At 50.9% G+C, this 22883-nt stretch overlaps 2 pseudogenes; one reads left to right on the forward strand and one right to left on the reverse strand.

The window, feature by feature from the left end:
• Positions 1-3010: 3010 nt before the first annotated feature.
• Positions 3011-3967, reverse strand: LOC135327031 (olfactory receptor 12D1-like; annotated as a pseudogene).
• A 1163-nt stretch (positions 3968-5130) lies between these two features.
• Positions 5131-22146, forward strand: LOC135327032 (guanylate-binding protein 1-like; annotated as a pseudogene).
• Positions 22147-22883: the final 737 nt, after the last annotated feature.

The following is a 22883-nucleotide window of genomic DNA, read 5'->3' on the forward strand; positions in this document are numbered from 1 at the left end:
GGACACCCTCATCTGGGGAAGGGCTTTCTGGGGAGCAGGGATGTGCCTGGAGGGGAGCAAGGGGGTGGTTCCCAGGAAAGGTGAGAAGTGTCATGGCTTCTTTATAAAAACTGCCAAGGATATGCATATGATCAACAGTTGTCATCTGTGGACACTGTGTGGTTGAAATCTCAATACGATACAACCTGGCAACTCTGAGAAATATCGGAGTCTTTGGAACAACCCTTGGGTTGGACTATCAAGACCAGAGTTGCAGGAGAAACTTCAGTCCTGGACATTGTTCACATATTCAGAGGATAAATTGTCAGAGGGCCAGCTTACCCAAATAAATGGACAAATACTTGATTGGGCAATCTTTCTCACAATCACGTCATCACCACCAGCTAGCTCTAGGTTGGCTGGATCACTTTAACCTGGAAAAGGGACCTAGCTAGGTGTTTACATAAGGTGTACGTAGGTGTTTAATAAATAGCCACATCACCCAATTAGTGCCACTCATGAATGGATCAACAAGATTCTCCCTGTCCCTATCTACCATCCAGCGAAATCACAGCCAAGGGAATGGGCTTGGTGCAATCAGTGGGGAAAGAAGACCCTATTGAGATTGACTCTGGTCTGGTGCTGAGAAGAGACATAAGAGGTCTGAATGGACCCCTCTGAAAGGACATGAGAGGAGAAGAGGTAGGACACTACTCTGGTGGTTTTTTCACTCACTTAGCTAGGTAGGGTTGATCAGGTGCTGCACATGGCTAGACAAACGTGCTGCCCTGTTTGCACTCGGCCAGTCCATTTTAAACTCTTTTCTCTCATGCTTCTTTCTCCCCAGTCCCCTTTAGGCAATAACCCCTCCAGTCCACAAGGTTGTCAAGCAGAGCCACTCGAGTGGCCTCATCTGGGAGCGTACACCCCGTCCAAGGCCCCAGGGACATAATCACTGCCCTAGGAATAGCCAAATCTGGGTGCTCCTTTGCACTGATTAGGCTCCTGGCATTCCTCTGCCATCACTGATCATCTGTTCTTTGTATTTGTGGTGACTAGCCTTCCAACACATAAACTCACAGTTTAGTCCAGTGTTTGGCCCATATGTTCTGCAAGTGTTAACAAGCCACAGAAACGATATGCAGAGGAGTTACTGTGCAGCTCTGGGCACAGTGTAATCTGCTTCTCCATAAAATGCATTCTTAGGAAAAACAGGCACTGGCTAAGGTTGAACAATAAGAAAAGAGTAGCAACTGGGAGAAAACTGGAAGCTGCTTCTTGTTGACCTTGCCCCACCCCTTGCAACTGACTTCCTAAGAAAACATGGGATCTCATTTTGCTCCTGTTGTAGATGACTGCATTAATCAATGCAGACACCGCACAGTAAAAAACAAACCAACAAAGAAAGAGCTACTATGAAGTTAGTGGCTAGGTATAGGTAGAGGTATATATAGGTAGAGGTGCATATAGTAGTGTAAACAAGGAAGGAGGCAGCAGCAAGGCACAAAAATATAAATCACACCACCCTCCTATAGAAGGTAGTCTTAGACCCACAGTGACGAGCTTAACATAGAGCATTATTATGCATATAAAAGAGTCCATGTCTAAAAACAAACCCAAGAAGCCTGTTTTCACAGAAGGATGAACTGGAGCAAGACAGTAAGGGGATTTCACAGGTGATCTGGCTCAAGTCATTGCCTCTGCTGAAGGATACAGCACGCATGCAGAATGGTGGGTTGCAAGGGAGCACTCACATTGTCTTTGGCCAGTTAGAAACAGATATTAACTCTTAAAGACCTAAAAACACTTACAAGAGCTCAGACTCAAAGAGTGGTCCTATGGGAACAGGAGATCAGGACCCTTGGGACACTGTCTCTGACAGTATCTGGTCTGCAGCATTGTTTAGGAAAGGAAAAATCTCTTTTGACACCTTCAAGCACATGGCATGAAAATTTTGCATTGAGGGATTACTTGAGGCCCTAATAGAAATATTTACCATCATCATCATTATCATCATCCTATAACACTGTTAAAAATGATAATAACAACAATACTAGAAGAAGCCTTTTTAAGGCTTATGGTAGGAGTCTCAACATGGAATGTGTTGAGCAAGTAGATATTGTGTGAACCATACCTGGCATGTTGGTGAAGTTTATGAATATGTGGAAAAAACCTGTAGGACAGGTAAGAATCAAAAGATCTCTCCAGCTGTTAGTCTTAGTCCCCATCACCCAAGCTCACCTTACCTTTAAGCCCTAAGGATCAGTTCTGGATTCTTCAACTGGAATCCACCATTCCACTCATTTTGAGATTAAGGGTGAGATTCAATCTGAGATTAGGACACCTACATTTGGGGTTCCAAATGTACCTTCCTCCCTGTGGGACAAGTGCCTGAAGAGCAGTTTTAACCACTGTGAATCTAGGCAATGGGGGTGGGATTCAGTTGCCCAACATAGGTGTCTAGCACCATCTCAGATGCCCTAAGATAGCTGACAGCCATACAGGGCTGGTAGATCTGGCGCAGGACCTGTGCCTTTCTGGAGCAGCAGAGAGACACCAGCTGAGGTACACAGAGTATTTCAAGTGGCATGACATACATGTCTGCACATGGCCAACTGGACCCCACAAAAACAACGGAATCCTCCTTGTCTGTTGGCTTTAGGCTAAGATGAATCATGTCCTGACTTCTCTTGACAGCTCTGACTGGGGGTGGGATTCAGCTGCCAAAAGAAAGAAAGGAAGAGAAAAAGAATCAAGTGACGTTTGAGGGCAAATCACTCTAAAAAAAGGTGTTTTTATTGAAGTATCACTCTCTGGAGCCGCTTCTCTTCTCCACTTGGAGGAATGGGAGTGGCTGTTCCACCAACATGCACTCTTTATGCACTGATATTGCCCAAGAGAGGAGACATAGGGCCATATGCAGTAAGTAGGATTTTTCTGAAGGGACCCAGGCTGTTGGCAGTGAAAAGCAGATTTCTGCACAAGACATTCTTGAGCCAAAAGCTCCTCTGATTGCATTGTCCATTGCCTACTACCCCACACAAGCTGCAAGGCAGAACATTTTCTGCACTAGTAACTGTCTGGAGAAAAGTCTTCTCTTTAGGGCACGTTTCACCTCCGCATTCCTCAGGGTGTAGATCAAAGGGTTGAGGACGGAGCTGACAACATTATACATAAGGGTGGCTATCATGTCCCGCCTGGGTGAACTCCCTGAGGAAGGTGGCACATAGTTAAAAACAGCAGGGACATAGAATAAGGAGATGGGAGATGCAAGTGGAGAAGGATTTCCTCCTCCCCTGCCTCGACTGGACTTTCAGTCGGAGGAAGGAAAAGATGTACAGGTAAGAAAAGAGTGTGAAGACAAAGGGGCCTATTGCAATACTCCCTGTGATGATGCTGAGCAGGTGCAGGTTGAGCTGGTTGCTATTGCAGGCTAGTCTCACCAGGGGCTTGATGTCGCAGAAGAAGTGGTGGATGTGGTTGGGGCCACAGAAATGGAGCCGGGAGGTCATGACTGTGTGCATCAGAGCATGAAGGAGCCAGTAGCCCAAGCGGCTGCAGCCAGCAGCAGGCAGGCCCGTGGGCTCATGATCAGGGTGTAGCGCAGCGGGTGGCAGATGGCCACAAAGCGGTCATAGGCCATGACAGCCAGCAGCAAAGCTTCACTGCTGCCCAGGAAGTGGAAGAAGTGGAGCTGGCTTAGGCAGCCAGTGTAAGAAATACCCTGGTGCCCCCAGAGGAACCCAGCCAGCATCTTGGGGATGGTAACGGTGGAGTAGAAAATATCCAGGCAGGAGAGGTTGCAGAGGAAATAGCACATGGGGATGCGTAGCCGAGGTTCACATATCACCAGAGTCACAATTGCCACATTCCCCAGCAGGCTGGACAGGTAGAGCAGGGAGAAGAGCATGAACAGGAACTGCTGCAGCCCTTGAAGGCTGGACAGGCCAAGCAGGATGAACTTGCTCACCTCTGTCTGGTTATCCATCCCTGCAGGGAAAGAGAGAAGAACCCAGCAGTAGCTTGCTATCCTTCTGTCCTGAGCTGCTATTTCCATTCCCCAGAGTCCTCTTCCATAAGGTGCAGCAGCAGCTGATGCTGCCTCATGAATGGAAGAGATCAGACACTGAGTCTGAAAGGGACATAAAAGAATCCCTTGATTTTCCACCCCAGCTGTTTCAACAAACACTAGAAACTGTTGTAACCTAGATGGCCAGTACTGATGCTGGAGCTGCCACCTGTGTACCAGCTCACTGAAAGGAATGGTGTGTTTGAGGACAGCGAGCAAAGAAAATGGGAGGGAGGGAGGAAGGAAGGGAGGGAGGGAGAGAAGGAGGGAGGGAAGGGAAGTTGGTTACCTAGTTTTTAAGTGAAGATCATTCTGAAACCCTGTTTGTCTTTTTTTTTTTAATTCAAAAAAGGGTTTTCTAATAAGTTTTCTTCATTCCAAATCCTAGCTGAATATACGGTATCTTTCCAAAGCTGAAGTGTTATAGTAGTATAGTTGATCACATATAGTACACCACTTTCAAAGAGGATGAATTCGGACTGTTCAGTGGTGTCAGGAAACCTTTATATAGTCCTCCCTGTCACGGAAACAATCACATTTCTTTCCAACAAAGGAAAATTTCCATTTCCCTGATAGTTCCTCTTGGGATCAAGCCTCTGAACCTTATGGGACTTCAGTGCAGAAAACATCAAGGCATAGCATTTCAGGCACACAGAAAACTAATGATGTTGTGGGGAGTTGAACTGATTACTGATTATTTGTACAGCCAGCTCTCATAAGCAGGAGGAAGCCGTAGAATCAAAAGCCATTTCTGGAAATATGCAAGGTTATAGCACATCATTCTCAGGAAGACTAACAGTTTTAATGGGGAATTTGCCAAGGAGTTTGACACATGGTTTTGTAATTCCCAAGGATAATACATGGAATAAGTATCATGGCTTCCTTTGACCTGCTACAACTGCACAGCTGGACTCTGCCTCTGACTTAACATCTTTTGCTCCCTTTATAGTCCATGAAGAGCTTAAAATGCTTTTTCTTTTCTTTTCACTTCTAAAGATGGAGATAACAAACTATGGTGATTTTCTGAAGGCCTCAAATACCTGTTTCACTGTCCCCTCTGCAAGCTGTGTTTGCCATGAGCAATGGCATCTGAAACCTCCATAGAAGTGCCCAGGTGCCTGATTGAGAGCACACAGAGGCAGGGGCTGGTGGGGCAGCAGAAGACCCTGCAGGTGCTGTCATAGTTTGCACAGCCCGTGGTGGTGGTGGTGGCCATCACAGGGCTGTACTGCGCTGGCAAGTCCCACCTCATGAACAGGCTGGGTTGTGAGAGGATGGATGAGAGAGGTGGGGAGCCACACAGGTCCCGGCCCTGGGCGGCAAAGATGCCTCCATTTTCCTGCTCTGTAGCTGACACTGCTGAGCCCCTTGCATCCCCTCCACAGGTTTCTCCCTGGCCTTCCCCATGCAGGCCCATACCAAAGGTATCTGGCTGTGGTGTGTGCCTCAGCCCTGTCAGCCTGGACACACGCTGATGCTCCTGGACACTGAAGGGCGGGGTGATGCGGAGAAGGCGTGGGAGAAGCAGAGGCTTCCTTTTGTGCCTACAGAGAACTTTGTGGAAGCTCTCAAGGGCCCAGGCATGTGGCAGGACTCAAGGTGTTCTCCTTGCCTGCACTGGTGTGCCAGGAAGAGACAGAGGCTGTGGGGAAGGAGGCCAGTGTAGCGCTAACTGGATAAAGTCTTCTGGCTGAGGAAGTCCTCCTGTCTGGCATCCTTCACCTCTGCCTTCACCTGTCAGAGCCCTCATTCTGCCTGGGATGCTGGCTGTCTGCAGGGGACTGGAGCCAGTCTGTGGCTGGGCCCATGACGGTTTGTGGGACACCGCCTCTTCACAGCCACTCTCCCTCTCATTCTGGATCTTTGATTACTCAGCAGCCATCAGGCTGGTGGGCCTTTTGAGATCTGGTGGCTGGCAGGGAGCTCCAGGCTTTTGAACTGGAGCTGTCTCTGTGGTGCTGACAGCCAGAGGAGCTAGGAGAAGGCTCGTGAGGTTGACAAGCTGCCAAATTCCTCAGCACTTGCTGGTAAACTTCAGCAGACCAGGAATGGGGAGCTCAGGGAGTCCTTTAATAATCAGAAGCCTGTGGGACTCGGAGAGTTAAGAGCTGAAGACAAGGCAGCTATAGGAAGACATGGTGATGTTGTGTGTGTGGGTCTCTCCAAACAGCTGACCCTGCCATGGCCCATGGTTAGGCATTTAGGGCCTGGGGATTTGGGGCTTTGCTCACTCTTAGGGGGCCTTGCACAGAGTTTCTTGGTATGAGCCAAGGCTGTTTGTTCCTGGGAAACACCAAGAATGACTCATGGATCTTTGTGCTAGCTGTACTGCTGTCCCGCACTCTGGTCTATAACAGCAAGGGCACCATCAACCAGCAAGACATGGACCAGCTGCAGTGTCCTCAGTGGGGCAGCAGCACCAGGGATGCCCCATCTCCCTCAGCAGTAGCTAAGGGGTTCACACATCTCAGCTCCTCAAACGGCTGCTTTTTATGGGGAGATCAGAGCCTGCTGGTGATGCCCAGTGACCAGGCTCTGGATCCTCAGGGATCCTGTGCTCCAGATCTCAGGGCTGAGGCTTTGAGCCCTACTCCTGCTGGTGACTCCAAGCTGTTCTCTGTCCCTGCAGAATCTCCCCTTTTCCCCATCAAATGCTGATGGGTGGGGAGGGTGGGGTTAGAGTTAGGGTTAGCCCCTCCCTGCATGAGGATCCAGGGTCTCTGTTTCCTTAGCCAGCTCCCCAGCTATGTGACAAAGCTGACGGAGGATGTAAAGGTGAAAGCAACACCTCGGGAGAGTGGAGATGAACTGGAGGATTCAGATAAAGTTTCCTAGTTCTTCCTGACCTTTGTCTGGGCCGTGCGGGACTTCACATTGCACCTGAAGGTGGATGGGGAGGAAATCTCTGAGGACGCGTACCTGGAGAATGTGCTGAAGTTAAAGCCTGGTAGGGGAATGGTGCTGTTGCCAGTGCTGTGCTTCAGGAAGGGCAGGATGTGTCCAGCTCTGGACAGCTGCATTTCAGCGTAAGGCAACAAAAGCCCAAGCCCTGTGAGCTTGCTCCCTGGCCTACCTCCACAGGTAGCAGCCGGGAAACCCAGCTCTATAACCATTCCCGGGAATGCCTCCACCAGATCTCCCCAGACTGGAAGTGCTTTGGTTTTGACCAGCCAACCAGCAAGAGGGACCTGCCACCCTTGGAAGAGCTTCATAACAGTGAGATCGAGCCTGAATTCCAGGAGCAACTGGTGAAATTCTGCAGCCACATCTGGGAGAAGTCTACCGCCAAGACCATCCATGGTGGCAGCACAGTAGTAATGGGGAACTGTGAATGCCAGGGTCCAGAAGGTCAGGGCTGGCTAGTGGCTCTTGGGACTGTGTCTGGGGAAGGCTCAAATGCACAGCCAAATGATGCAGGTGGGAAATGGAAGAGCTTTTCCACTGGCTGCTGTACTTGCCTCTTGATTGAGAGCCACATCTCTCCCGTTTCCCCTCCCTGTACCCATTCTTGCTGCTCTGCCCCTTTGCTGCTGTTGCAGACTGAGCATCGTGGCTTCACCACTCCCAGCTGCTCAGAGCTGAGGATGGTCTTCAGGGCACCTTCACTCCTCACAAAAGGCAGTCCCTGAGGGTTGTCACAGGGACCAGCATGTGGTTGAGTCCCACCTCTCAGAGACTAGGGAGTGACAGAGAGCTCCTCATCTACCAGTGGCAAACTTCTAGAAAGGTCTCATCCCCATGGGAGTGTGCTACCATGCCCTGGGACCTCTTCCCCATCCTAGAGGATCTGGGTCAGGAGGGATATCTGGAGGTCTATATCCACACCCTCTGCTCTGAGCATGGCTAACTTCCCAGTTAGATTGTGTTGGTCAGTACTTTGTCCAGACAAGTTCTGAAAATCTCTGGGCCCCTGCACCACTACTGCTCCACTCTGATGCTGACAGTTTTTTCCCTAACACCCAGCTGAAATGTCCCTTGCTGCTGCTTGTGCCCTTGTGCCTATTGCACCTTCTCCTCCTGTTCCCCCGGCCTGCTCTGAGCACCTGCTTTGGACTGAGCAGAGACAGGCACTGCTTATTCCGACCTGGGGTCAGAGGAGGGCACATGGAGACTCACCTTTACCCAGCCCAGAGGGACTGTGGCAGTGCCCGTGGGCTGACAACAGAGCAGAGCAGGACTGAGGGGAAGTGAGGAGGTCTCCAACAGCTCCTCCCACAAACCCCAGGTAGGGAATCACTCACTGGAAAGCAGTCCTGAAAGAAGACTATGAAGTAGAAGGGAATGCTCTGGTGAGCTGCTGCTCTTGCACAGCTGGACTCTGCATTTCATCTATGGGCACTCTAAAGAGCGGTGCCTGTGGTTTCAGCTCTAGGCACATCCTAGACTCCCCGTGACCAACAGCGAGTCCCTACCGCAACTATCGGGGGCTGCTCTGGCTTCAGAGGGGCTGCTGGGGGAGCACTGGGGCTGGCGCTGCTCACCCTGCACCTCCCATCCCAGGGTGCCTCTTGGGCTCCTGGCAGCTGTTGCAATGATCAGGAGGAAGAGCCTGTTCCATACCAGTGCAAGGCACCAGGGTAGTGTATCTTATGATCCCAGCAAGAAAGGCACTCAGACTCTATAAGGTATTGCTTAAAATACCATTTAGTGGAGCTAACACAAGAAGGAAAAAAGAGGAAAGACAATATTACATCCCCTTAGATGCTGAGAACCCCAAGCTGTGCAGCACTGGACAGACCTCCAATCAGGGCATGGCATGGCACAGCACACGGTGCAGATCCCATCCATGGAGAGGTTCACCAGCATCTTGCTCTTTAGGGCTCTTACAGGATTTCCTCAGAAGAAAACAATCCTATTCATCATTTATAGTGTCAAAAGGAGGTTTGCATGAGAACTTGCTCCTTCTCTTAAGATAAAGACAAGGGCACACAGGTGGTGGAATTGCCAATAGCAAATGGGAGCTGTCTACAGGCAGGTGTTGGTGTTATAATACGCCTGGAGAGTTTGTCCTGCAGCCAAGGGACACGTGCAGCACAGCACAGGCTTGAAGGCCAAGCTGTACGTGCAGCAAGGTGCAGCACAGCACGGCACATGCCTGTGCCTGCTCAGGTTACCCGTTATGTGGATCACCAACTCCTCGATGTACAATAGTCTTCCAGTTAGGATCACTAGCGAGCCCTGTCTTGCTTGGGTCCAGGGGCAGCTTGGGGGCCTCAGCAGTGTGGGAGGGAGAGGCGGGAGACACCTGAGTGCAATGGAGGTGCTGCTCTGGGGTCTGGGACCTGGCAGAGAGGGCTCTGCCCTGGATACTGCCTGTGGAGCCTCTTCCCAAGAGAGGAATGGTCTCAGCTGTCCCCAGGGCATGGGTGAGTGACAGGAGAGAACCCGAGGAGGCCAGGCCTGGGACAGGGATGGGAAATGGCTCTGTTGGAGGTCTCCCACAGAGGGGATGAGCTGGGCCTACAGTGCCAGGGGCCATCATGATGTGGCACAGCCCCAGGGCATGCTCTGCTGGCTGCCAGAGTGGGGCTGGGCTGTGATACCAGTGCCAGGAGGCCTTCCCCAATGGGCTCCCAAGCTGCCAGCTGGCTCCCAGCCCTTGCCTTAACGCTGCTCACCTGAATGAGCTTCCCAGGGCCTGCAGGGCCTGCAGAGCTGGTTCCTGCTCTGTGCAGCACAGCTGCCTCTTGGCAATGGAGCAGTGAGGAGTGTCCTGGCTCCAGCCTGCACCCAGCCCTGCTGCCCTGCACGTGGTCCCACAGACCTGCCCTGCAGGCACTTCACAGGGCAGGGTACCTTCAGGGGTGGGAAAACATCTCCCTGGCACAGTCCCAATGATGTACCCCATCCCCCCCGCAGCCCTCCTGCTTTGGCAGCCTCCCACCAGTGCCCAGTCCCTGCCTAGCCCTGGCTGTGCCCCACACAGGGGTCAGCAGACCGCTGTCCTCCAAGGGTCTTTGGGGGTCTGGGCCAGCAGAGAGGCTGCTCAGGGCTGGCTCTTCCCCCTCGATACAGATGCTGACATCAGGCCTGGAATGAACAATCAGAGCTGGAATTTACCACTGCAAGGGGACAGGTCTTTACCTTTTCCAGCTACACATCAAATGTTCTCTCCTTTCGAGAGGCTCCATTCACTGCACGCCCCCAGCACGTGGTGCCCCTGGAGATCCCATGTGCTCTTCGAGCTGCCTCCAGATTCCCTGCCAGAAGGATGGTGTCTGCCACTGGTCCTGTCTCATGTATGACAGCCCCGGGCAGGTGAGTGGGAGCCCATTCACCATGTCCACTGCCACCACAGTGAGCCATGAATCTAGCCCTCCGTGCCTAGCAGTCTTTACTGGTAAGACTGGTCCCCAGGAATCCCAGGACTTAGAGTCTGGGGTGGGGTGGGGGGGAGAATCTGGAGAAAGGAAGACTTTCTCTTGGTAGAGGAGGATTGGGTTAGGGATCACTTCAGCAAACAACTTACACAAGTCCATGGGCCCTGATGGGATGCATCCACAAGTCCTGAGGGAGCTGGCGGACATCATTGCTGGGCCACTCTCAATTATCTTTGACAGATCATGGCAACCAGGAGAGGTGCTTGAGGACGGGAAGAAAGCAGATGTCACTCCAGTGTTCAAAAACGGCAAGAGAGAGGACCCAGGGAACTGCAGGCCAGTCAGCATCACCTCAATCCCTGGGAAGGTGATGGAGCAGCTCGTCCTGGGAGCCATTTCCAAGTATATGAAGGATAAGAAGGTGATCAGCAGTAGTCAGCCTGCACTCACCAAGGGGAAATTATGCTTAACCAACCTGATAGCCCTCTGTGATGGAAAGACTGGCTGGGTGGAGGAGGGGAGAGCAGTGGATGTTGTGTATGTGCAGTTTGTTCAAATCTTCCCTAATCTGAGCCTCCTCTACCAAGGGTAAATCTTCACCTCTCATATTCCCATGAGTCTCAGGGGCCTGAGATTCCTGAAGCCATGTCTCATCAGGAAAGACTGAGACAAAGCAGGCACTATAAACCTTTGCCTTTTCCATGTCCTTTGTTACCATGTCCCCTGCCCTATTCCACACTGGGACCACATATTCCCTAGTCTTCTTTTTGCTGATGATATACCTGCAAAAGACCTTCTTGTTGCCTTTCATGTCCCCCACCAGAGTCAGCTGCAGGTGGGTTTTGGCTTCCTGCATGCTTGGACAGCAATTCTATATTCCTGCCTGGTCAACTGTCCCTGTTTCTGCCTCTTGTATGCTTCCTTTTCATGCTTGAGTTCAGTCAGGAGTTCCATGTTCATCCATGCAGGCCTCCTGACACCTTTGCTTTGTTTCTTGATTATCAGGATGGACCATTCTTGAGCTTGGAGGAGGTAATCCTTGAAAATCAGCCAGCTCTCTTGGACCTCCCCCTTCTCTCCAGGACTGTATCTCATGGGATTCTTCCAAGCAGGTCCCTGAAGAGGCTGAAGTCTGCTCTCCTGAAGCTCAGGGTTGTGATCCTGCTTTTTGCCCTCCTCCCTTCTCTCAGGATCCTGAACTCCACCATCTCATGGTCACTGCAGCCAAGGCTGCCCCCAGTCTTGAAAACCCCAACCAGTTCTTCCTTGTCAGTGAGTATCAGGTCCAGCAAAGTGCCTGCCCTCGTTGACTCCGTGATCACCCGTGTCACAGTGTTATCATCACTGCACTCCAGAAACCTCCCGGATTGCTCCTGCCCTGCCTTGTTGTCCTTGTGTCCTTGTGTGCACACACTTGGGGTGGGCCCCCTCCTGCCCTCTTTTGTTGATTATGAGGTCTCTTTTATCATCTACTAAAGCACTCAGCAGCACTTTGAAACCTCAGGCGCTACCCCTCCACCCACCATAAACGTCTTCCCTCCTCTGCACTCCTTGGAACAATGTGCACAGCTGGACAAACTGGGTTTTCTTGGGTGATCACAACAGCCACTTCCCAAACTACTTCCAGCAAATCCCTCCCATGCCCTTGGGCACTGCCAAACACTCCAGCACAGCACAGCCTCCATCACAGTGTGGCAAAGCCATCCCGACCATGGCCCTTTTCTGAATCATTGTCTCAGGACAGCAAGTACAGAGTCATGGAGCCCAACCTAGACTTCTTGTGCACCGAGGAAATGATGCCCTGGTGTGGCATGCCTCTGCATGGAGGATGGCAGAAGGCAATAGTGCATTGCACTGGGTGTATCCAGACAGCATCAAGCTATGACATGGCTCCTAAGACACTTTTCCTTAGGACTGAGCTCTGACGCAGGGGCTCAGATGCCCTATGGAAGCCCACCTTTGGGGGGAAGATGTCAGTGGGAGACTGGCGTCAGCGGGAGGACCACTAGCCATTCTTCAGCCACATTTGAAAGTCTCTTCTGGTTGTGCCCCACAAGGTCTGCAGAGGAAGCAGGCAGAGGGCACAGACCACACTCTTGTGCACTTTTTATGTCTCAGCTCCTTCGCCATGAAGTCTGGCTCCGCAACCCAAGCACACTGGTGTGTTCGCCCACCCTGCCTCTTCACACAAGTTATCTGAAGACTGGTATTTCCCACCCCCAGGCACTTTCCAGCCCACTTCAGGCCCCTCCCCAGCTCTCCCCACCTCCCATTGCCTCTCCTAGCCCATCCCAGCAGAGCAGGACAGTCTGGGAATCACACCACAGCAGTGTCCACCACAGGATGCTGCAGGTATCTGCATACTTGACACCAAGCCTGAGCCCCTCGAATGGGCACAGCAGCTCCTGGGGTGGCAGAGAGTGGGTGTCAGCCTCCCCACCAGCCCTAAGACCTCCAATGGCACTAGGAAATGGAAGCCAGTCACTCTCTTGCCCCCCTGCTCTTGTCTCTAGGATGACAACCGCCACCTCAGCTGCCTCCTAACCAGCCCCACTCCCCAGGCCAGCACAAGTGTCCTGGTGCTGGGGCTCCTCCAGCAACTCCTGCTGCTCTCCAACCTCCCTTCCTAGTGTAAGACGAGCCCAGCCTTCAGGCGCTGCACTGGGAAGATCCCTTTTTAGTACAGAGATGCTGTCACAGCAGCCAGCTCTGACCCAGGCACAGAAGGCCTCTGGTCAGGCAGACCAGGTTCATGCCTCTGGAGAAGTGTGATAAATACAAATATCTGTGTACAGAAATGATTTTCACAGATATAATAAACAAGCAAAGAAAGCATAAGCCAGCCTGAGAGAAACTGGGAATCGTTCATGAAGAGAGAAGGGCAGCCTATGAGTGGTAAAATACTACACGTTGAATCACTTTCCTCAGTGCCTCTTTGATCTCTTTGTTCCTCATGCTGTAGATGAGCGGGTTCAGTGTTGGAGGCACCACTGAGTACAGAACAGCCACCACCAGCTCCAGAGCTGGGGAGGACATGGAGGGGGGCTTCAGGTAGGCAAACATTGCAGTGCTGGCAAACAGGGAGACCACGGCCAGGTGCGGGAGGCACATGGAAAAGGCTTTGTGCCGGCCCTGCTCGGAGGGGATCCTCAGCATGACCCTGAAGATCTGCACGTAGGACAGCACAATGAACACAAAGCACTCACAAGCTACACAAAAACTAACCGCAGTAACCCCAGCTTTCCTGAAGTAGGAGTCAGAGCAGGAGAGCCTGAGGAGCTGGGGAATTTCACAGAAGAACTGCTCCACAGCATTGCCTTGGCAGAGTGGAATTGAAAATGTGTTCGCAGTGTGCAGCACTGCATTGAGAAAACCACTGGCCCAGGCAGCTGCTGCCATTTGGACACAAGCTCTGCTGCCCATGAGTGTCCCATAGTGCAGGGGTTTGCAGATGGCAATATAGCGGTCATAGGCCATGACAGTGAGGAGATAATATTCTGATGAAATGGAGAAAAGAAACAGAAAGACCTGGGCAGCACATCCTGAGTAGGAAATGGCCCTTGTGTTCCACAGGGAATTGGCCATGATTTGGGGACAGTGGTGGAGATGGAGCCAAAGTCCAGGATGGAGAGATTGAGGAGGAAGAAGTACATGGGGGTGTGGAGGCAGTGGTCACTGGCTATGGCAGAGACATTGCCTGGGATGTTGCCCAGGACAGCAGCCAGGCAGATGCCCAGGAAGAGTGAGAAGTGCAAGAGCTGCAGCTCCCGTTTGTCCGCAAATGCCAGGAGGAGGAACTCGGTGAGGAAGCTGCTGTTGGACATTTCCTCCCTCCGGGCAGTGGGGACTGCAGCTCAGAAGAGCTCTGATGAGAATGATGATAACTGCAAAAGAGATGTTGGTGCTTGCGGGTGGGGGGGGGCAGAGGGAATGAAGGGGGCTTTTGGAGGCTCTTCACAGACCTCTTGATCTTTCGGAGTAACATTTTGAGAGTCTCATTCCCACGTCTAAATCCCCCAAACCTGTTTCCATTTCCCCCCGGCCAGTGATGGAAACTAACATCACAGACTCCGAAAAGCTGCTTCCCTTTCAGGTACCCAGTGACTCATCCTTCCTCTTGAAAAGTCCCCATCTGGGAAGGTCCTCATGGTGAGGCAGAGCTGTGAGCAGCCCCGACCTATGCAGTACCCTCTCTACAGCAGAATGAACCTGCCCTGCTGGCTGTCGCTCCTTCCACCCAGAGCTTCTCCCTGCTGCACCGTGGGGAGTTCCCCGGGCAGGCCAAGCACTGACCCCGGCACACAGTACCCTGGGGCACAGGGACACTGCTCTGCCTTGCAGATATGTGTGCACACCCATACTTCATACCCCTGAGGCCATCCCTGGGAGAAGGTGACAGTGAGGCCTTGTCCCTCTGATGGTGTGGCAAATACTCCCTGCCCTGGAGCACATCCTCCTCTTCCACATCAGAGAAACCATGAGAGCTGTCCTGACAGATCCTATAAGCTGTGGGATGTGCCAGGTTTAGGTCTAGGTCTAGGTCTAGGAAGCACAGCTGCGTTGCTGGTGGCCAGAGACTTACTGTGTTAAGGGCTGTGAACGTTTCTTCCCCAAAGAGCTCTCAGCCCTCCTCCCACTCCAGGCTGCCATGAACTTCTCTCCGCCATGCCTTGTTGCATCTAGACACTTTCAGGCAGTGCCCTGAGCCCTGCTGCTCTTTGCAGAGGAGCTGCTCCTGGACTGAGCAGCTCTCTGCAGAGTCTGCCAGGTTGCCATGAGCTCTCTCAGTCCCAGGTGCCTCTTCTTTGCCTAGAGGCTTTGGGGCAACTCCTCTCCCTCCTGTGCATGCCGCAGACCCAGAGGAGGTGGGATTCCTCTTCCCTCAATTCATGTGTGCACAAAATTTGTGTCTGCACGGGAGCTCCTTGAATTCTAATCCATGGAGGTAGAGGGCAGGAGTCAGTTGCTCACACACAAACAGCTGGTGACATCCGAGGTGCCAGAGGTGATCCAAAACATGTTCAAATGTCTTCAAGCTCCTATGGAGCAATTCTCAAAGACCCACATCCTTCCGGAGCATCAGCTATGGCCTGGGGCGGGCTGGAGGGGAACTATCCTTGGCAACCTGAAAGGACACCAGAGGCGTATGTTTAGGGCATCTGAGCCTGCCTTAATCAACCACATCCTGGCAGCCTGCAGACCTGTTCAGCTGACCAGAGGAGCTTGCCATAAGGAGAGTGAGGTTTCTCTCCAGGCTCCGTCAACCGTGTTTATTAGAGCCCAAGTTACTACAAAGCTAAGACGAGTGCCCATCTCTGCACTGCAGAGTCCTAAGTTAACTCACAGCTCTCATCGGAATGAATAAAAAAGGCCTCTAGTGCTGTGTCAGGGGGCTGGGGTGCCAACACAACCACTGGAAAATACAGCGCAGGACCTACAGGGAAGCCATGCCCTTCTGGATGGGTGCTGGACAGACTCCCCAGGGCATCTCAGAGGGGTGAGATGCCTGTATGCCAGCAACTGAATGCCAACATTGTGGTATGGAGGCAAGGCCCATCCCACCTACGTCCAAGGGTGCTGCAGGAATGGGAGACACTTCCCACCAGGGTTTCTACTCGTGCGCCCATGTTCTCAAACTGATGGTTCTCCTCTCCCTGAACCTCTGCTCACCCACATGAGGACAGAAACAGGGAACATGCTAACAATGATCACAGCGTAGCTGGATCGCAGGCTACCCACCTCCAGGGATGTCCTCAGCAGGATCTACTCCTTCCTGGAGATCAGCTTCATTTCTGTCACAGGCCCAGTGGTGCTGCAGAGACAGCTCAGGCAGAAAACTCCTCTCCTGTCATGGTTGCACAACCAAGCCCTGTCTGCCTGGCTTTGGGGACTGCAGGGTTTTCTCTCCTGGTGGGAACCTCATTTCATCGTGGCATGGTGATCTGCCGTTAAGTCCAGCATGTCTGTGCTCTGAAAAGGGGCCTTACCATACATGGGGTCCTTGGCTTTCGGCAACAGGATCACCATGGCAATTCTGTGCTTGGCCCTAGCGCCACAGCTGAGGTCCTGCAGCCCAAATGTACGCAACCGCACTCTGCCTGGGGCAGAGGCAGGAGGAGCTGCAGCTCCGTGTGTGGTCACAGAAGTGCCGGCATTGTGGGAATGACTGATCTGTGATAAGACCACTCACACGGCTTGGGCTGCTGCAACGGATGGACAGAAGCTCTTCAGGAAAGACAGGCAGGAAAGAGGAGAAGGGGAATTGCCCTCTGTACGAAGGAGCAGCTCAGATGTGTGGAGCTCCTCTATGGGAGGGATGACAGGCTGGCTGAATGCTTGTGGGTGAGGATCAGAGGAGGGTGGTATTGTGGTAGCAGTTACAAACCACTCCAACAGGGTGAAGAAGTGAACAAAGTCTTCTTTAAGCAATGCAAACAAGCCTCTGGAGCAATGACCCTGGTTCTTATGGGGGACTTTAATCTCCTTGGCATTCACTGGAAGGGCAACACAGCAGGGCGCAAACAGTCCAGGGGGTACCTGGAGGACAGCAGGACAATCTCTGAGACCAGCTGCCATTATGAGTCACCTGGATCTGTACTTGCAAACTCAGAAGAAGCGGTTGGAGATGTGATACTCAGTGGCAGCCTCGGCTGCAGTCACCATGAAAATAGTGCAGTCTCAGATCCTGAGGGGAATTTAGTGTGGAGAGTAGCAGGGTACAGACCCTGGGCATCAGACAGGCAGACTTTGACTTATTCAGGACACAGGAAGGGGGGATCCTGTGGGAAGCAGCTCTGACCAGCAAAGGAGCTCAGGCAAGCTGGCAGAGATGGCTTGGCAACACGGGGACCTCAAGGCTGAGCTCCAATGCAAACGAGCAGCACACAGGAGTTGGAAGCAGGGACAGGTTACAATGGAAGAAATTTAGAGATGCTGTCTGGGCATGGCATTAGGAAAGCCAAACCTCCCCTAGAGCTGACAGTTGCAAGGGACATCACAGGCACCAAGATGAGCTGGTGCTGCTTCATTAACAGCAGAAGAATGAACAAGGAAAATATGGGCCCACTTCTAAATGGGGCAGAGAATTTAGTAAGAGTAGATGCAGACAGGTCTGAGCTACTGGATGTCTTCTTTGCCTCACTTTCTGCTAGCAGAGCTTCCCAGGCCTTTGTGCCTAGAGGCAGGACTCAAGGGAAAAAACAACATCCATTAGTGGATGAGGACCAAGTCAGGGGTTACTTGAGCGAATTCGGTCCTGAAGAGCCCATGGGACCCAAGGGGCTGCATCCAAGGATGCTGAGAGAACAGGCCAAAGTCACAGCGGGGCCGCTCTGTATCATCTTTGAAAGGTCATGGAGATCCTGAGACTGAGGAAAAGCAAATGTTTTATGCATCTTCAGACAGGCCCAAAGGATGAGCCAGGGCTTAGCTCCCCTGTTTAACCTCACTTTCATGAGGACATCCTGTGTAGGCAGCCTCAATGTAATCAACATGATGAATACAAGGCATGGTTCCCCATCCTAAAGTACACATCTAAAATGGGCCCAACGAAGGGTGGTCTCACCAGAACCCACCTCTTCAGGCCTCAGATGGCATGGACATTGCCGATTTGCCTCTCTAGAGAGTGGATGAGGCTGGATCCACTTCCACAGTGAGAAGTCTTGCCCTGAAGCCACAGGCCTGGGGATATCTCAGATGGTTCTTCTTGGCAGTCCACTGGGTGCCTGCTTTGGTATATTTGGTGCGTTTCCGTGGCTATTGCTCCACACACACACACAGAGGAGTCATAAAAATGCAAGTGTTTCCTAAAAGATGGTCATAAAGGCCCCTATTAGAGCCAATAGCAAATTGTCCCATCCCAAGATCTCTGGAGGAAGCCAGAAAGGTTGTAAAAAGCACCAGGAAAACCCAGGAAGCCCAAGGCTTCTTCCAAAAGGCCACTGGGTCACAGCTGAGAGGCAGCGCTGGCCAGTGGGATAGAGGGTTGAGGAGAAGGCAGTGAGAAAGGCAGTGGTGGATAAGGGCTTCAGTAAATCCTCACACACATGTTTGAGCCCAGACAATTAAAGGAGGTTATGTCTGTGGGCAGAGGGGGAGGAGCTGAGTGCTAGAAACATGGCAGGGCTGAAGGCCTCTCACCCTATCAGGGATGACAGAGACATTTCCATCTTGCGTGCATGCCTTAGCCTGCGAGATGGGGAATGCATGCTGCTGGAGAGCGAGTGGACAGAGCTCAATCATGCCCACAGAGCTGACCCTTCTCTGGAGGATGTGTGAATCTCCTGGAGTGAGGTCCCACTGTGGCAGGCAGAGCAGGAACATTACCAGGACACATATGCGTGCAGGGAAAGAGCTGTGTGCAGGTAGGAGTGTGGCTGATGCAGGCAGGATGGAGAACACAGAGAGCATGCAATGGTCACCTTTAAAGGAAATGCAGTTGTGATTTTAGGAGAACACAAGAACAAGGATGTGCAAGTCACTGCACAGGATACAAGCACATTTGGGGCTGGGATATTGCAGGTGAGTGAGGAGCTCTAGCAGGGCTTTGAAAGAAGCCAGGTGGCTTGCTGGGCAACTTGGGCATCAGCAAATTCTCAGGAGCCCAAAGCTTTGTTTTTCAAGCAACACCCAGTGAGGATGGAGAGACATTGGTGGAGTGAGGGAGAGTGAAATAGGTCAAAGGTGGGGAAATAGAGTGTGTAGGGAGGGAGAAGGTGGCTAAGGTCTGCGGGGAAACAGGAGCAGGCATGGGACAGTGGAGGATGTCTGTGAAGGGGATGGCCAAGGTTGGTGGCAAGGCTGAAAGTCCCTGGCAGAACTGAGGTCTTTGTCACCTTGGCTATAGCTGCCTTCTCCACCAGCGAGGCCTGCGAGCAGACACTGTTTCCTTACAGCACCAGGGCCTCGTTGCCTGCTCACCCCTCAGGGAGACCAGGAGGTGTTGTACCATTGTCCCACACTCGGCATTGCCCCTCCTCCTCGCCCCAGGAAGAGCCCTGAGCAACGTGTGAGGGAAAGGATCACCCTTCTGCAGGGCTGGACGTTTGTGCTTGACCATTTTGCTTGATAAAACACATCAAGGGCTTACTTGGAATTGAGGCCTCCTGTACACTTCCTTTGACTAACTGCTGCCTCTGATTTTCTACGCTAACCAGCCTCCAGGGAAGGGCACCTCGTCTTGTACTTCCCGTTAACAGCTTTGCAGGTAATGGCCCCCGGTGGGACCCTGCTCTAAGAAACTGCTGAGTTTGCTTCTGACTTTAACTTCTTGAGAGGTTTGTTCAAACTCTTTTCAGTGCCTGCACGAATGCACCAGAGGGCTCATTAAACACAAAAAGGATCCTAAGGAGCAGTGTTTCTTCCTGTAACTGTCTTCAAGCTTTCAAGTGTCATGTGGCTAATTGGAGAGATTTCAGGAATGTAGCTGAAAAAGGAAGGTTGCAATGAGCACCTAATAGAAAAGAATCCTTAGGGGATGGCGGGGCTCCTTTTTCAACTTTCTTCATTTTTCAGCTTCATGAATAAGTTTTACCAACATTCTATAGCTGATGCTGATTCAGATTGTCTCCTAATGAAGTTCAGACATGTAGGAAAAGGAGGATACTTGTGGTCCGACACTGCACCATCTTCTCCCCCATGCCCTCAGCCCCATCATTTCTCGTCTCAGCCACCTGGGACTCACATAACTCCTCTTCATAGCTAACCTTTTTCCACTGAAGTCTGTCGGTGAATGTTACAGCTCATATGAATCAATTCCCACCTGCTTTATTTAGAGAACTACCTGCAAACAGACACAGAAAGATTTTTCTTGGCTGCGAAAAAAGAGAAAACATGGTATAGTTTAGATTAAAAAAAATGCATTTCTCAACGGTACATTAAGACCAGGTTGTCTCCACTGAAGGCCACTTTCCACAGGGAATAACCTTACTGGAAGTATTTCAGATAAAGGGATAGAAAAGGATAGCTATAAACACAGTTAAGGAGTTCACTAATGAGACAATTAGACAAACTACTGAAAGAGAAGGCAAGCTTAAAAATCCCTGAAGTTCAAAGCAGCAGCTGGCTAGCTGATAGGTATCTGAAAGAACAAAGAATAACGGGAGGAGGAAAACTGGATGGACAATGCATAATGGGTGCAGCCAGGTAGTCTGGCTTCAGAAATGGTCCATTTAATAAGGATGTGCAGAAATACAGGAAAGATTACTGAGATTAAATGCACAGTATAGTAGACAGAGCAGTAGGAACACAAGTACTGAGGAAGATCAATATTTTTCTCCTGAGGTTAATACACTTCCTGGAAATTTCCAGTTTGGCACTATAGGAAAACGTTGACGTTGTATTAAAATTATTCAGTGATTTCAGCTGCTAAAATGTGCCTTTTTTAAAAAAAATGTTGAAGAATATTCTTCAACTTTCCAGGCAGAGCTCAGTTTCCTAAACACAAGCATCTAGTGCCACTTTTAGAGGTCCCAGTGTTCCTGAAGTGTTTCCCTGGGACTGGCAGCTATCACACAGGACCTGGGGGAGACCAGAGCCCCTCTGGAGCTGAAGATGGAGGCTGGGCAGAGGGCACCAGGGTGTCTACAGTGGCGCCAAGTTGTCTGTGTTTCTGTAACTGAATCCCACCCCAATTTTGAAAATTGTTTTCCTTTACAAACAACAACCCCCCAAAGTCCAACAAATTAAAACAAAACAAAAGGAGGACGATAAGAACACACACACACACACAAAAAATGGAAAGTATAATAAAACATCTTTTTTGCATCATATTCTTTTTCTTAATTTCTTTGCTGTTTCATTTTTTATTGCCATTTTCTATACATTTGGCCTACACCATTAGAAACCTATTTCTGCCTCATGCACAGAGCCCGGCTGCTGGCTGGGAAGATCCAGGTGGGGATCAAACAATCAGAACAATATTAATACCAAAGTCCTCAGAGCCAGGGAAACATCTGGATGTTAACAAATGGTGACCCATTGCCATCAGGTTGATTATCTTGAGGCTGTTTTCAAGAATCCTGACAGCCCAGATGATGAGAGTACGTCTGATTAACGGCCACCAGAGGGGCTTTATATCAGCCTCAGGCTGTTTGGAAGATCTGAAAGTGCTCCAGATACTGATAAAGTATGCAAAAAGAGAATATAAAGCCCTGGGGGTGGTCTTTGTGGATCTGACAAAGGCCATCGATTCAGTTCACCATATTTTCACGCCCTGAAACAAAGAGGCATTGATGGTTATGTAACAGGTATCATAGCTGATAGGTATGATAACACCACAACTCGGCTGGAGGAGAGGGGAAAGCAGTTAGAGGCGATAGAGATCCTCACTGGAGTGAAGCAAGGAGAGCCAGTGTCCTCGATGCTGTTCAATTTATCAATAGCCCCGCTGTTATGTAGGTTGGAGAAGATCAGGAATGGATCTAAGCATGGCAGAAAAAGGGTTACATCATTGGTGTTTGCAGATGATCTAGTCCTATTGACTCGTGAGATGGGATGCAGGGAAATATCACAGTGGTTGAAGGGTTCTGCCAACCGACAGGGCTGAGGTTGCAGGCTGAGAAATGCCATGGGTTCCTTATAAGGCCCACAGAAGACTCTGATACCATCAGTGAGTGTGATCTGTGGAAGGTGAACGGCTCTAAACTAAACAGGATGGAGCCGGGCAGCTCCGAGAGATATTTGGGCCTGGGGGTGGACCCATGGGTTGGTCTTTCCAAGCCAGAGCTGCAAGAGAAGCTTGATACCTGGGTGAAGAACATCGGGGCCGACGATGTTTAAGCATCTGTGGACTGCCGCAGAAGGCTGAGTGGATAAAATATGATCAGTAACAGATAGATTAGCTATTACTGTGATTCTGGCCACATTGGAAGAGGGGGAGGCAGCATGCGAATGGGAGACACCTGCTCCAAAGGTCATCTTCCCTAGCCCAAATAGGTGAAGAAAGCACAAATCTGAAAATTGGATAAATCTGCAAAGTCAGGGCCACGGTATCAAGAATTCTGTGAACAATAACATCAATAATGATTGGTTGGTGCATTATAGGTTTATTCCCCACAGGAAAATTCTGACGCCATTACAAGTCCGGGACAATGTCTACCCAGCTAGGGAGTGCTTGGTTAGAGGTTTAGGGGAAGGGTCCAGGAAAGGATGCAGGGATTGTCCTGTTGAATGGGAAATGTGCTCCCATGTTATTGGTCATTGTCCTGCAGTCCAAGAGTCCTGGGTCAAGAGCCATAGCATCTTGTACAGGATGACGTCTAATGAGCTTAGGAGGATGGACTGGGTGGTGTTTCTGGAGCCTGATCTAAGGGATAAGAAGAACGAGCTCTTTAAACCAGGCTTGGTAACAGTAAAAGGGTCTTGGGCATTGGCAGTGGATGTAACAGTCCGTTTTGAAAGTATTGTGTCATCTTTAGGAGATGCAGCGATGGAAAAAGTGTGGAAATAACAGCGCTTAGAGGAGCAGGTGATGGAACTCACCAAAGCCATCTATGTTGAGTCCCTGGGATTCCCAA

The sequence above is a fragment of the Dromaius novaehollandiae genome, unplaced genomic scaffold (genome assembly GCF_036370855.1).
Source record: "Dromaius novaehollandiae isolate bDroNov1 unplaced genomic scaffold, bDroNov1.hap1 HAP1_SCAFFOLD_45, whole genome shotgun sequence".
Lineage (NCBI taxonomy): Eukaryota > Metazoa > Chordata > Aves > Casuariiformes > Dromaiidae > Dromaius > Dromaius novaehollandiae.